The following is a 15,656-nucleotide window of genomic DNA, read 5'->3' as shown; positions in this document are numbered from 1 at the left end:
AGTGATTTCTTGATTGAAACAGGTGTGGCAGTAATCAGGCCTGGGGGTGGCTACGGAAATTGAACTCAGATGTGATACACCACAGTTAGGTTATTTTTTAACAAGGGGGCAATTACTTTTTCACACAGGGCCATGTAGGTTTGGATTTTTTTTCTCCCTAAATAATAAAAACCATCATTTAAAAACTGCATTTTGTGTTTACTTGTGTTATATTTGACTAATGGTTAAATGTGTTTGATGATCAGAAACATTTTGTGTGACAAACATGCAAAAGAATAAGAAATCAGGAAGAGGGCAAATAGTTTTTCACACCACTGTATATATACACATATCAACATATACATATATACACATATCAACATATATATACACATACATATACACATATACATAAACACACACATATACATCCATCCATCCATCCATACTCTTCATATATACATATACACATACATACATAGTGCGTTGTAACACGCGCTGTGATTGTTACATGGGAGGGAGATGACAAATCACAGCTTTCCGCTTTGTAATCGGGCCTGTGATTGGTGTTTTGACTGATGCCCAGATCCCACAGTATGTCCCCTTAGGAGAGGCGTTAGGCAAGTGTAATTGAATAGCGGTGCAGCAAGTTTAGCTTTACACCTGTTTTTAAGGCTTATTGACAGAAAGGGGCTTTCATGAAAAAACTTAGGGCTTTGCTACAGGACACACCCTCCACAAGTTAAGGAAGAAAAAATAAAGGTATATATTTCTGTTTTATTTAAACCTTTTAAGTTTGTATGCGGGCGGCATGGTGGCGCAGTGAAAGGTGCCAGGTAGGAGACCCAGGTTCGCTTCCCTGCATGGAGTTTGAATGTTCTCCCCGTGTCTGTCTGGGTTTCCTCCGGGTACTCCGGTTTCCTCCTACAGTCCAAAGACATGCAGGTTAGGTGCATTGGCAATTCTAAATTGTCCCTGGTGTGTGGGTGTGTGTGGGTGTGTGCGCCCTGCGGTGGGCTGGCACCTTGCCCGGGGTTTGTTTCCTGCCTTGTGTCCTGTGTTGGCAGGGATTGGCTCCTGTATTTAGGATATAGCGGGTTGGATAATGGATGGATGGACATTTGTATGCATAGCCCTATTTGCCCGTTTTCGTTTTTTTTCTTTCTTCAGTAATATTTCAGCAAACCCGGAGCTTGTCAGTTCAAATCCTGGTACTGACACCACTGTGTGACCCTGAGGTCACATACTTCACCTGCCTGTGCTGCAAAAAACAAAAGTAATGTAACAAATTGTACCTCAGATGTTGCAAGTTGCTGGAATAAAGGCATAAGTAAAATAGATAAATATGTATTATACACATAGGAACTATTAATTTATTTTCAGTTAAGTCATCTGCAGCAAACCTTTATAAATGAGGGTTTCTCCTTTTTAGATAGTGCAAACTGTTTCTTCTTCATTGACATTTTCTCTTGGAGAGCTTTTTTCATTTCATTGAAAATTAAAGCAGCAGCTGCCAAAATATGTAGCTTTCTTATTAATTTTTCAACATTGTGTAAAATAAATTTATAAAGTAACATAAAAGGTTTAAATACTGGTTATCCTTTTACACTAAAATATTACTAAAGAGATACAAAAAAAGTAAAATGCATATGTTATTTTTCTTTAAGGAGATTAAATATTACTGAAGAAAGAAAAAAAAACTAAAAATACTGAGTAAGCATACATATTAACACATGTGCAATTAAACGTGTGCATTTACGGGGTGATTTCTCAGGCTTAAAAGCTCGCCTTTTATTAAAAGGGTAAATGCAAACTGTTTTCATTCTGAAGGGCACAAACCACGTTAGATTTCAGACGTTAAACGCGCAAAAATGTCGGTACACCAAATAAATAAGTGCAACATATTATCAGTTGTATTGTGTGCTTACAATACATATAGAAATGTGTTAATCGTTAACTAATATTATGGGATGGTGTTTTTCAACTCGCGCCTTGATTTAAACGATTGCATTTCTTGGTGGGTTTGCGTAGCTTGTTGTCAATATCTTTACACGTCCTTTTAAGACTTAATTTAAAAAGGTTTTCTTCTTAATTAAAATTTAAAAGCAATACTTCACCGCTGCGAAGCCCGTCTAGCGCTGACGTCCGAGGTTCGATTACCGTAAGCGAGTGCAGTGAGTGTGTACGCCTGATGAGCCAAGAATAAGGGGGAAAGACGTGTGGCGTACTCTTTGCATTATTTGACAGTAAACTATTTTCAACCATTCTATGATCTGCTTCTCACAACTGAAGGCACCGTGGCTGATGTTACCTCACTTGCTGGCCAACCATAAGCGTTACCTGGTAGGTAACCAGCCACTCACTTCACTCCCTTACAAACCTCGGACGTCAGCGCTAGAGGCGAATCCCCTAAAATTGCGCCACAGCGTGTGGTTCGTTTATTTGACAACATGTAGATCGGGGTAATTACATTCACGGCATTCGTAGTCTGATTCACAATCTGATTGTATGGGTGGTTACCTACCAGGTAACGCTTAAAGTTGGCCAGCAAGTCAGCTCGAAGTGATCACTCAAGTGAAGGCAGCTTCACAAAAAAACAGATCCTTAACAAACTGTTATTAGTATATTTTCCCTCAATTTAAAAAGGTTTTCTTTTCTTCTTAATAAAAATTTAAAAGCGGTACTTCGCTGGTGCGAAGCGCGTGGATTTGACCGACTGACACATACAGACATATTCATGAGTTCAGGTACTTCGGAAAGAAAGCACCGTGTAAACCTAAAGTTTAAATTAAGTTCATAGACCTACAAAAGGTTGCCATTGATTTGAGGCAAGATTGCTTTTCTCCTGTACAACTATACGTTGCATTCTCAAGAGTGTGCTTGCACGGCTTCGGATATAGATATATATATATATGTATGTATGTCTATATATATATATGTAAGCTTATAAGTACTGCCTTACTTCTCTTTAAGAAAGGAAGATGTAATGATACTTGATTTAAACGACAGATCATAGAATGGTTGAAAATAGTTTACTGTCAAATAATGCAAAGAGTACGCGACACGTCTTTCCCCCTTATTCTTGGCTCATCAGGCGTACACACTCACTGCACTCGCTTACGGTAATCGAACCTCGGACGTCAGCGCTAGAGGGGCTTCGCAGCGGTGAAGTATTGCTTTTAAATTTTAATTAAGAAGAAAAGAAAACCTTTTTAAATTACGTCTTAAAAAGAGATGTAAAGATATTGACAATAAGCTACGCAAACCCACCAAGAAATGCAATCGTTTAAATCAAGGCGCGAGTCGAAAAACACCATCCCATAATATTAGTTAACGATTAACACATTTCTATATGTATTGTAAGCATACAATACAACTGATAATATGTTGCGCTTATTTATCTGGTGTACCGACATTTTTGCGCATTTAACGTCTGAAATCTAACGTGGTTTGTGCCCTTCAGAATGAAAACAGTTTGCATTTACCTTTTTAATAAAAGGCGAGCTTTTAAGCCTGAGAAATCACCCCGTAAATGCACACGTTTAATTGCACATGTGTTAATATGTATGCTTACACAGTATTAAAAGACACTCAACAACGTCATTTACCTTTGTTCCCGCATTTGATAAAAGGCGAGCTTTTAAGCCTGAGAAATCACCCTGTAAATGCACACGTTTAATTGCACATGTGTTAATATGTATGCTTACACAGTATTAAAAGACACTCAAAAATTAACGTCATTTACCTTCGTTCCCGCGTTTGACTCGTGCTGTAAATCTCTTCCTTGTTTTTAGTTCACGTGATTACGTAGGAGGCGTGATGACGCAATACGTGACTCCGCCTCCTCCATTAGAGTATATGGACAAAAAACAGGTTCCAGTTATGACCATTACGCGTAGAATTTCGAAATGAAACCTGACTAACTTTTGTAAGTAAGCTGTAAGGAATGAGCCTGCCAAATTTCAGCCTTCCACCTACACGGGAAGTTGGAGAATTAGTGATGAGTGAGTCAGTCAGTCAGTCAGTCAGTCAGTCAGTCAGTCAGTGAGGGCTTTGCCTTTTATTAATTAGTATAGATTTATATATATATATATATATATATGTGTGTATGTATGTATGTGTGTATATGTATGTGTATATATATGTTGATATATGTATATATATGTGGATGTCTATATGTATATATATATATATGTATATATGTAGATATGTGTATATGTAGATATGTATATAAGTATATATGTTTATGTATATATATGTTTACATAACCTCTTTAACACACTACTTCTCCGCTGCGAAGCGCGGGTATTTTGCTATAGTAAATATTTTTTGTGTAGCACATAGTCCATCCATCCATTCAATTTATTTTCAGAATCAACGGAGTATAGTACAGTGTCATTTGGGAGCAAGACTTTATTTCAGCATCCAAAAAAAAATGAGGAAAAAAAAAAAATATATATATATATATGGCGGCACGGTGGCGCAGTGGGTAGCGCTGCTGCCTCGCAGTTGGGAGATCTGGGGACCTGGGTTCGATTCCCGGGTCCTCCCTGCGTGGAGTTTGCATGTTCTCCCCGTGTCTGCGTGGGTTTCCTCCGGGCGCTCCGGTTTCCTCCCACATTCCAAAGACATGCAGGTTAGGTGGATTGGCGATTCTAAATTGGCCCTAGTGTGTGCTTGGTGTGTGGGTGTGTTTGTGTGTGTCCTGCGGTGGGTTGGCACCCTGCCCAGGATTGTTTCCTGCCTTGTGCCCTGTGTTGGCTGGGATTGGCTCCAGCAGACCCCCGTGACCCTGTGTTCAGATTCAGCGGGTTGGAAAATGGATGGATGGATATATATATATATATATATATATATATATATATATATATTGTCACACACGTGCGAGTTGGAGGCAGTCAAAGAGCCTAAAGGTGAGTGAAATATCGCGAGACAAAGGGTCATCACGTGGTGCTTACCTAAATCTCTTTTCGCCTACAGAAAACCTGACGAAAACTAAGAAGCTCCACTTCCGGGTTCAAAATGGCCAAAACGCCGTCACTTCCGGTTTGTCACGACGACATCACTTCCGGTCCCACAATCCACTGCTTCCTGTCTCCCATCATCACTTCCTGCCAACCATTTCCTGTCCCATCATTCCCTCTGCTATTGAAACGCCATTTTGTTCACAGTAAAACATTCAATGTACTGAAAAGTCATCTGAATCAGTGTTGTTATTATTGTCTGAATGACAATATATGGGGATGGTCCCCAAACCTTTTTCTTTTTTTTGCGCAAGATCATTTATTACTATATATATATATATATATAAAATCCCTATGTGCGTCCAGGTGTCCGTGTGTGGGTGTCTTCTGGTGAAGTGTGCATGCACAGGGCACGGTGCTATGCGCGATATTACTGTCAGAGAAAGTTAGAGGCGTTTTACGGAAATACAAACCAGTATTATTGCGAGAGGAAATTAAAGGTACACAATACAGTGACGCATATTACAGCCACATACAAGCCAGTAGTACTGTCAGAGGAGATTAAAGGCATATTACCGACGCGCACGCCTGTATTACCGCCAGAGAAAATTAAAGGTATATTACGGACGTACGGACGTATATTACGGACAAACAAGCCAGCGGACGTACAAGACGGTATCCTTCAATAAGGGCGTGCACAGGCATCCTTCAATAAAGGCGCGCACAAAAAGGCGAGCCTCAAAAGGACGACCTCAATTGGGCGCAGCGAATAAAGGCGCGCGTAAATGAAGATCTGCACCTGTTGCTCTTCACATATTCCAGAGCCATTTGAACTAAATTATCTACGCGCCCTTATTGAATAGAGCCGTACAAGACAGTATTACTGTCACAGAAAATTAAAGACACACAATACACGGCGGCAGCCCACGAAGAACGGTCAGCTCAGCAAGTAAACATCAACAAAAGAAAGGCTGAAAGAAAGAAAAATACGACCAACAAAAAGAATGAGGTCAAAGTCCCTTGCCATTTAATATAGATTGTTCCTACTAATGTTTATGCATATATATATATTTATATATATATATATATATTTGCAGTTGGAGATCCACAAAGGGAGAAAAAACGAATCACGTATCATAAAATAGTTTTATTCCTGAGCTTTCAACCCCTATCAGGGGTCTTCATCAGAGGATAATGCTTAGACTTACAAGAATCAAAGGCAATATATAGCAACACATTCAGTATGCCTTCTGACACATTATGGTGATACGGGAGTGAATGCCAGGTGGGGTGGGGGTTCTGATTTACGATCAGAAGGCACGGCACGCACCCTGACCAAGTGGGGCATCAGAATAGCACATAAACCCACCAACAATCTGCGCATGGTCCTGTTTAATGCTAAAAACAAGAAATCGACAGCCGAAACACGAAACGCAGTTTATAGTATTCCATGCAATTCTTGTTCAGCTGTATACATAGGACAAACATCAAAAAAAATCTCAACACGTGTACAGGAACATCGCAACGCCGTCAGAAGAAAGGACGCACTATCTTTGATATATGCACATACTAAATCAACAGGACACACATTCAACTGGGACAACATAAAAGTAAAATTTAAGGCCAGTACAAAAAGCGCCAGAGAGTTGGCCGAGTCTTGGCTATCAGATGAAAACGCCATCAACAGACACTTGGACATAAACCCAGCAGATGCCAACTTAAGAAGGACAAAAAACACATTAATTAAACTATACAACCCCCCCCCCCCCTTGATCATACTGACTTAGTCACCTCCACCCACCCCCCCCACCCCCATACTGAATGTGTTGCTATATATTGCCTTTGATTCTTGTAAGTCTAAGCATTATCCTCTGATGAAGACCCCTGATAGGGGTTGAAAGCTCAGGAATAAAACTATTTTATGATACGTGATTCGTTTTTTCTCCCTTTGTGGATCTCCAACTGCAAATATGCAAACCGTATCACAGACCTTCTCTTCCATATATATATATATATATATATGTTCATAGCTCGTAGTCTGAATCACATTCTGATTGTATGGGTGGTTACCTACCAGCAACAGATAAACAGTCTTCCACAGACATGGTGATCGCACTTTGGGACACTCTTCGGTGTACTGTCCCATTGACGGAGGTGCCAAGAGAGTTTAGAAACCTCACATTTTCTTGAATGAGTGCCGCATTAACAGGAATGTTTTTTGAACGAGCATCACTGAACCACATAAAAACTGTTTTCAAATGCAGCAGTTCACATACGTTTGCAACTCGAGATTTTTCTTCTTTTTTTGTATATAACAAAGATATATGCATTGCATTTGTCATTCCAACAGATTGCACATCACAAAAATTAACACTGTTATCGTTTTTTCATGTCTGCCGTTTCTATAGGAGGGTGACAATGGGTTAAATTCCAATGGATGTTTTTCAAATGTTGACGAGCAATAAGCAAAAGGTATCACTGAAAACCACAGGAAAGTTCGAAGAAAGAAAATTTTTTTATAATGTTTCTGTTGGGGGATCGTTGTGCAAATGTGCACAACTGAACTGCGACCACAGAACTAACTGCTCTGTGGATGATTCATTCAAGCATTTCAAGGTCACTTCGTTGTAATGAAAGTATCTGCTGAATGTACTTCATAGTAACAAGATTTCTATAGACTCGTGTCATATGGGGAAACTGTCGGGACCATAAAAACACTTCATTGTAATACTCTCTCACCTCGGTCTCTCTCCTATCTCTGCACCACTGCAAAGCCCCACCCGCATAGCGTTCTGAAAAGTGTCCTCAGTGAAGGGGGCAGCCATTTTGCTGTAGCCCTTCACTGTGTGAGTCTCCGTTGCTGGGGATTGGGGCCCCTGCTCTAGTGGGTCCTGTGCATTTGCCATAGAATACCAGAATTGACAGGTCCACAACTGGCACCCTGTGCTTTTCACAGATGAGAGCAGGTTAACCCTAAGCACATGTGACAGATGTGAATGGGTCTGGAGAAGCTGTGGAGAACGTTATACTGCCTGTAAGATCGTTCAGAATGACAAGTTTGGGTGTGGGTCAGTGATGGTCTGGAGAGGCATATCCATGGAGGGACGCACAGACCTCTACGGGCTAGTTAATGGCACCTTGACTGCCATTCGGTATTGGGATTAAATCCTTGGACTCATTGTCAGACCCTATGCTGGTGCAGTGGGTCCTGGGTTCCTCATGGTGCATGACAATGCCAGCCTCATGTGGTGAGAGTATACAGGCAGTTCCTGGAGGATGAAGGAATTGATACCATTGTCTGACCCCCACGCTCGCCTGACCTATATCCAATAGAACACCTCTGGGACATTATGTTTCAGTCCATCCGATACCACCAGGTTGCACCTCAGACTGTCCAGGAGCTCAGTGGTGCCCTGGTCCAGATCTGGGAGAAGATCCCCCAGGACACCATCCATCTTCTCATTAGATGTCAGGCATGCATACAAGTACGTGGAGGCCATACAAACTACAGAGTACAATTTTGAATTGCTGCAGTGAAATTTCGGCAAAATGGATTAGCCTGCCGGGGTGTGTTTGAATTCAGCCCTGTGTAGGTTGATAATTTTCACTTCCATCAAATGATGTGGTATCCTTTTCTTCCTAACACATTATGCAGTCCTTATCAGAATTGATATCCAGCATGATTTTTTCCCATTTGAGATCTGATGTGTTTTCAAAGTGTTCCTTTAATTTTTTGAGCAGTATATACAGTATATAAACTTTGAAACGTTTATCACATTACCCTCCTTAAACCCTGGAGGGACTGTGCAGATGCAGAAAATCCCTGGGAGTGAGCTGAATTTTGCAGAAACCCTCGGGAAACAGGAGCTGGAGGATGCCATTGTCTCTGTCTAAGGGTGTTGGATGCCAAACCTAGCTGAACAATACTGACCTGCTATGACATAGTCACTCACCTCGGAGTTAGAGAACAGTCATATAAATAGACACAGTGAATTACAGTGACTTTCACCGGCTTAGCCTGATCTCCCATTTCAATGCCTTTTCCATGCCCAGGACATGGCAAAAGGCTATCAGCAGATTACCTGAAAGACTCTGCAAAAGAAAAGACCATGGTGAGCACCCCCAGTGGACTGCCAATAACGTCCTATCCATTGGGCTACACAGGGCCCCAGACACCTTCTAACATCTGGTGTACAGACTACTAAGACAACACAATGCTGTCTATAGTGCTGCCTACACAGATGAAGTAATAATCTATTTCAGTACCTGGAAGGAACACGTACAGCATGTCTTTGCTGTCTTCCATACCATCCACAATGCAGGCCTACAGATCAACCCCAAAAAGAGCTATTTCAGGTTGATCGAGGATAAATATTTAGGCTACATGGTGGGTGAGGGGAGTGTTAAGCTGATGTGCTTTAAAGTTGCTGCCATTCAAGACTGGCCATGACCACAAAACAGGAAAGTCAAGTACAGACCTTCCTGGATCTTGCAAGGTAATATCAAAGGATTGTACCCCACTTCTCAGAAAGGGCAGTGGCTTTGACTAATCTCACTCATAAAAGTGCTCCTAACACAGTGACCAGGAATATGGCAGTTGAGGGGGAGGTATTGGCCATCAGTTGGGTGATGACCCAATTGCAGTACTACCTGTTGGGGCAGGAGATAGTCTTGGTCACTAACCACTCACCCCAGCAGCGCTGTGTACCCACTGAGACTCGCTTTTTTTTTTTTTTTTTTTTTTTTTACAAGTTCATCATTCAGAACCAACAAGGGTTTTTCATGCCAATGCTGACACACTCACCTGGTCACATGACTTCACGGCTAGGTCTGCCTGACCCTCAGGAGCTGACCGGGTGGATTGTCACGCATGTGTGACTGGGGACCATCTTCTTAACTTCGAGGAGGTAAGTGATACCACTCTGGGATGAGACGGGCCCCTAGCACTAACTGTATCTTCTCTTCCCACTGCAGTTTCAAGAAAACACCCACGGACGATACCTAGCCCTGCTCACAGCACCCAGAGCTGGGTTCTCCTCCTTCAGCCTAGGATGCAATAAAAACAGGTGGCCCCCAGAAGATGATATGAAGTCTAAACCCTGTAATGGAGAATTGCAGTGATAACTGTGTAGGTTTTCGATGATATTTCAAGATCTTTTTTAAATGGTGAAAACACCTTTGCAAAATGATTAACGCTTTTGCCTCATGGATCCATTATCCTGAGATGGAATTCTGTCTGGAGATACGAACTATGTAAGTATACTTTTTTTTGGATCAGTGATAAATTGCTACATTGCAGTTATATAAACTGTGGAATAACAATGACAATTGAGTAATTAACTTTAGCGTTACTTTCTATTACACAGTAAGTACAGAGTAATAACTCGTAGTTACACTGTACTTATACAGGTAATTACATAGTAGTTACGTGTAATTATGGACACTTAATGTAAAGTGTTACCGAGTTTCTTTTTGAGAATTCAATAGGCTGCAGAAAGCCAATCTTATTTTGTGCCAAGAGCACTGTTCTTTTGTTATTTTTGTGTGTGCCGATAAAAAGGGATAGCCCAGGTGGTGCCCCAGTTATTCTTTTGCCGTTCCTTGGTGTGTTCACCTGGTCACAGTACAGAATAACTACTACAGTATTATCTAATATCTTGGTAGGTTAGTTTTATTTGAATAACACAAATTTAAAACAAAGCCCATGTAATTTGTTTGAGTGTCTTTTTCCATCACAGAGTAGTGGAAAGCTGGATTTTATCCCAGTAACATCAGGTACAAAAAGATAACTAATCAGAGACAGGAAAACACTTATTTACTAGGCACAGTCATGCATGTAATCACACACACTGAAAGAAGGGATCTCTTGAGTCAGCAATAAATCTAATGCACTCATTTTAGGAAGTGGAAAGAAAGAAACCCTCTACAGAAAATCCATGTGGATAAACAAATTGCACACATGTTGTGACAAGGCAGGGATGTGAAACCCCTGTAAGACAGCAGTGTTAATCACCGTATCGCAGTACCATCTCTATTAAATGTTTAGACATATTTCAAATGATTTTAAAAAAATCTGCTTATCTCCATCCATTATATCAAGATGTGCTTTTTAAAAACATATGCATTTCAAACCGATCCCTTAATTAGAGTGCAACTTAAATATTCTTGGATGCTATTTTTTTTCCATCTGTAAACAGCATTTCTTGATCTATTAAACCCTAGAGTAATAAGAGCAATTGAAACTGCGGAATACTATACACGGTACCACAGCCTTTCTGGCACTTAATTGCTGGTCAAGATGCAACTTGATGGTCTGCTGATTCACACTAAGCCAGCCTTAAATTTCCCCTTCCATTTTAATTAGAACTTCACAGCCACATCAGCTATTACAAAGAGTGCAGGAAGCTACTGCTGTCAAAAGTAGATTTCTCCAAAACAACACAGTTTGAAAGCCTGTAAGAAAACAAAAAGAAATACAACACACTCAAAACTCTACTTCCTTGGCACAGAAAAAGAACCATTCAAATATGACTGTGTAAACCTGTAAAATATTTTTGTAATAAACTATTTACGTAAGTCATAAAAATTTCCAGCTTACCACAAATTTTAAGGAAAAAAACTAGTCTTTCAAGATGATGAATTTGGACAGAAAAAAAAAATAAAAACGCCAAACAAACTGTCATTATACTTACAGCAAAAGTATATATAATTAATTATATAATAAAATATATATAAAAAAATCTATTAAATTAATTACATTTGGTTCCAAATAGGGATAATTATCTATTTGCAGATTTTTTTATAACTCACCATTGAACTGCTTAAAGTTGTGCCGAGACATCCATGCTGAAGAATTCATTTTAATACAACTATTAGCATTACATTTAATTTTGTTTCCATAATTTGAAATATTTGTATCATATTTTGCATTCTCATATTGTGATTTTGTCCAGGATTCATCTCTTTCAGTCTTCACTTTTAACTCACACCTTTCAGTTCAAGAATATGTTTTGCAGTCCTATCCTGGACTTTTGTTGTTGATCTAGTTTGTCCTTCACACATAAACAGTGTAGTGTACATGGCATTCTCTGATGTGGCCTCACAGGTGCATTACACATATGAGGAACTCATCAGAGTAAGGGAGCATGAATGAACAGGTGGAACTGAAACGGTCAAGGAGTGCATCATACAAGCAGAAAGGTGTTTCCTATTAAGTAAAATGGAGTTATGTAGTTTAATCATTCCTGTTTATCATTGACCCATAGAGTGGAATTGTTTTATGTTGGTCGGACACAAAAGCAAGAATATCACTGAAATCTGTAAACATGATACTATTTCCACTACTGGTGATGAACAAAACATTCCATTTTTTATTTGTTTTGATTTTCCATTTCAGTTTTGTGAAACTGACACTAAAATTCATTTTGCATGTGATTTTACAATTGTGAAACTTGCTAAAAAGAGATTTGGCAGGGGATGGAAAATAAGAGATACTGCTCCCTAAAGCCTCATTCACACTTTCATGTTTACCTTCATTCCTTTTCTTCCATAAGTAATCTGTCTCAAAACTGTCAAATCAAATGTATTTATGTCTCTCATTCATATCACCATGGAGGAACAGTGTGTCTTCAGGAAAAGTTACATTTTGCTTATTTTCCACATGAAGACACACTGAAACATCCCATTGTGGACATTGCTGTGTTTTCTCCCACCACCACAAATACCACTCCTGCCATGCCGTTAGCCAGCCATCACCCTTTGCTATTTCATGTTTCCTGCAGTTGAGGTTGATGATGTGCACTTTCCAAAAGCAGTGGAGCTTCAAGCTTCTTTTGTGTCTCTGATGCATCTTTAGTGATCACCAAGATTGTAATTATAATTGACAATGTGGAGACTATACTGCCAGGACGGTCTGGAGGTTCAACAACCTTTCTATAGAAAATGAGTCTGATTTTTTTTCCACTTGAGATTTTTATTTAAATTTTAAATGGCAGACAGATGCCTGAGGAAATAATGCATAAAAATGTTTCTAAACAGAAAATAAACTGATTTTGTCTTGTTTCAATTGCACAAATTTCACTAAAAACGAAATGCAATTATTATTTTTTATGAAGCAAAACATGGAATTTAAACTAGCATAGTTGCACAAACATCTCCAGGCTAATACTTCATAGACTGACATACACAAAACAGAACTCCTTTTGCCTTTTTAGATTCTTATGTTCTCTTTTGTAATGTGCAGACTGGTCAGTACATTTTGATTCTCAATTGTTTTACTTTATTTACTGTTGACAAGATATCATTGTAATACATATATTACATATCCATACAGTCTTACAATAATAAAACTCCCAACAAACAGTTACCGGTATATTCAAAAACACTAAAAGGATGAATAAAAACAGAAGAGTTCATATAAAAAAACATTTTTCACAGATATTTACTTAACTAGACAGTCCATAGCCATCCAGCATAATTTAATTAGTTAAGTATAATGGTAATAAAGAAATGTTACATTTTAATTGTTTTTTAGCAAAGGTATGCTTTGGAGCTTGTATCTTTCTTTTGTCAGAGGGTTCTTCCCACACGTTTCCTCACATTTTTGTTTCCAAGATACTTTTGTGAATAGCTTATAGATTTCCAAGACTTGGCAAACTTGTAATACTGAATCAAGTGATTTAGTACCATACTGTTATTCACCTCATTGACATTGTGCATGTTGTTACCAAGTCATGAACATGGCTGATGTCATAGATTTCTTTTAAATATTAAATTTGTAGAAAGACAAGTGAATTCAACTTAAGCCTCTGGCTAACAAAGGTATTCCTTCATATTTTACAGTCACTAGATAAGAAAGACAGCTAAAAAGCAGTTAAGTGTTTAATGGACTATGAGCCTGAAACATGAGAAAAACAACTTTTCACATGTTAAAGCCCACTTTGGGAGAGGCTGGTAGAGAGCCCTTATTTTAGTCAACTTTTAGACAACTAGATTACTGTAATGCACTCCTAATTGGACTACTTAAGAAAGATCTTAACTAGAAAAAGAAAATCTGAACATATCTTACCAGTCTTAGCATCATTATATTGGTTACTTGTGTTCTTTGGAATTGACTTTAAAATTATATGAATGGTATATAAAGCATTAAATAATCTTACTTCTTCCTATATTTCGGAATGCCTATCCATCTACATTCCATGTTGTAACACTAGATCTTCTAATAGCAGTCTACTTATTATTCCAAGTGCTAAGCATAAAAGAAGTGGTCAGATGGCCTTTTGCCTTCATGTACCACAAATCTGGAATACTTTACCAATTGACAAACCCAAGGTTAGCACTGTGGATCATTTAAAAAAAACCTCCTAAAAACACACAGTTTGAATTGGGCTGTTTTTAGCTGCATTTTAGTTGTACTCCTAATAAACTAAACATGCATAGAATTGTCATATTCTTCAGGCATTTGTAATCCTTACTAATCCATACTTTTCTGTTCTTTCTTTTCTGTTGGGCTGTTTTGTGCCACCACCACCACCACCACCTGATCAAGGCATTGTGCAGCCACCTGTGATGCCTGTGTGAAGACGGGTGTTCCAGCTGTCCATAAGATCCACTCTGTTGAATAATCTGGGACTAATAATTTAAGAATATGGTATTTATCTTTGGATGAATGCCCAGTGGGGGTTTGGTCTTTTGCCTTGGATCACCTGCAGATTTTTTCTGTCCACCTTATATGCAGTTTTTTTTTTTTTTTTCATTTTTCTGTTCTCCTGGCACATCAGACCTTATCATCAGTCTCATGTATCCTATGTAAGGTAATATTCATTTATATTTTATAACTCATTCTTTAGACCTAGGTTCGCTTCCCGGGTCCTCCCTGTGTGGAGTTTGCATGTTCTCCCCGCATCTGTGTGGGTTCCTCCCACAGTCCAAAGACATGCAGGTTAGGTGCATTGGCGATCCTAAATTGTCCCTAGTGTGTGCATGGTGTGTGTGTGTGTGTGTGTGCCCTGCAGTGGGCTGGCGCCATGCCTGGGGATTTGTTCCTGCCTTGCGTCCTGTGATGGCTGGGATTGGCTTCAGCAGACCCTCGTGACCCTGTGTTAGGATATAGCGGGTTGGAAGATGACTGACTGACTTATTCTTACATAATTAGCATTTTGTTAATTGTAACTATTTCTTTGACATTCTGTGTATGAAAATGTGTTTTAGAAATACATTTTGCTGCTGCTGTTGTTGGATGTCACAACCTACATTAAAGTAATGCAGTCTCCTTAAAGGGGGTGGGGGGGGCAGTGAGGAGTCTGATCTGGCTTCCCTTTCTTATATTGTTCCTCTGTGATACTAGACAAAACCAGCCAATCACTGATGTGGACATCCAAGTACTTGCAACAGTGCACCATTTCCATATAAACTCCCTGAATATTGACCAGATGCAGAGGCTCTTTGGTATAGCAAAAGCCAGTAGCCGGTTTCCTTGGTCTTGCTTAGAACCAATGCCTCTATGAATTTCAAAAATATTTACTATTAATCTATAAAATTAAAAAGAAAAGAAAAAGATGAATCAGGCACTAACAAAAAAGAAAATATTCATCAATTTATATGGAAAGACATTCTCCTGGCTAGTGTTGATATATATCTAAAGGTTTTAATATATATAAAAAAAAAATTATACAGTATATATATATATATATATATATATATATATATATATAT

Source organism: Erpetoichthys calabaricus, chromosome 3, assembly GCF_900747795.2.
Source record: "Erpetoichthys calabaricus chromosome 3, fErpCal1.3, whole genome shotgun sequence".
NCBI classification, from domain to species: domain Eukaryota; kingdom Metazoa; phylum Chordata; class Cladistia; order Polypteriformes; family Polypteridae; genus Erpetoichthys; species Erpetoichthys calabaricus.
This window is presented reverse-complemented; position numbering follows the sequence as displayed.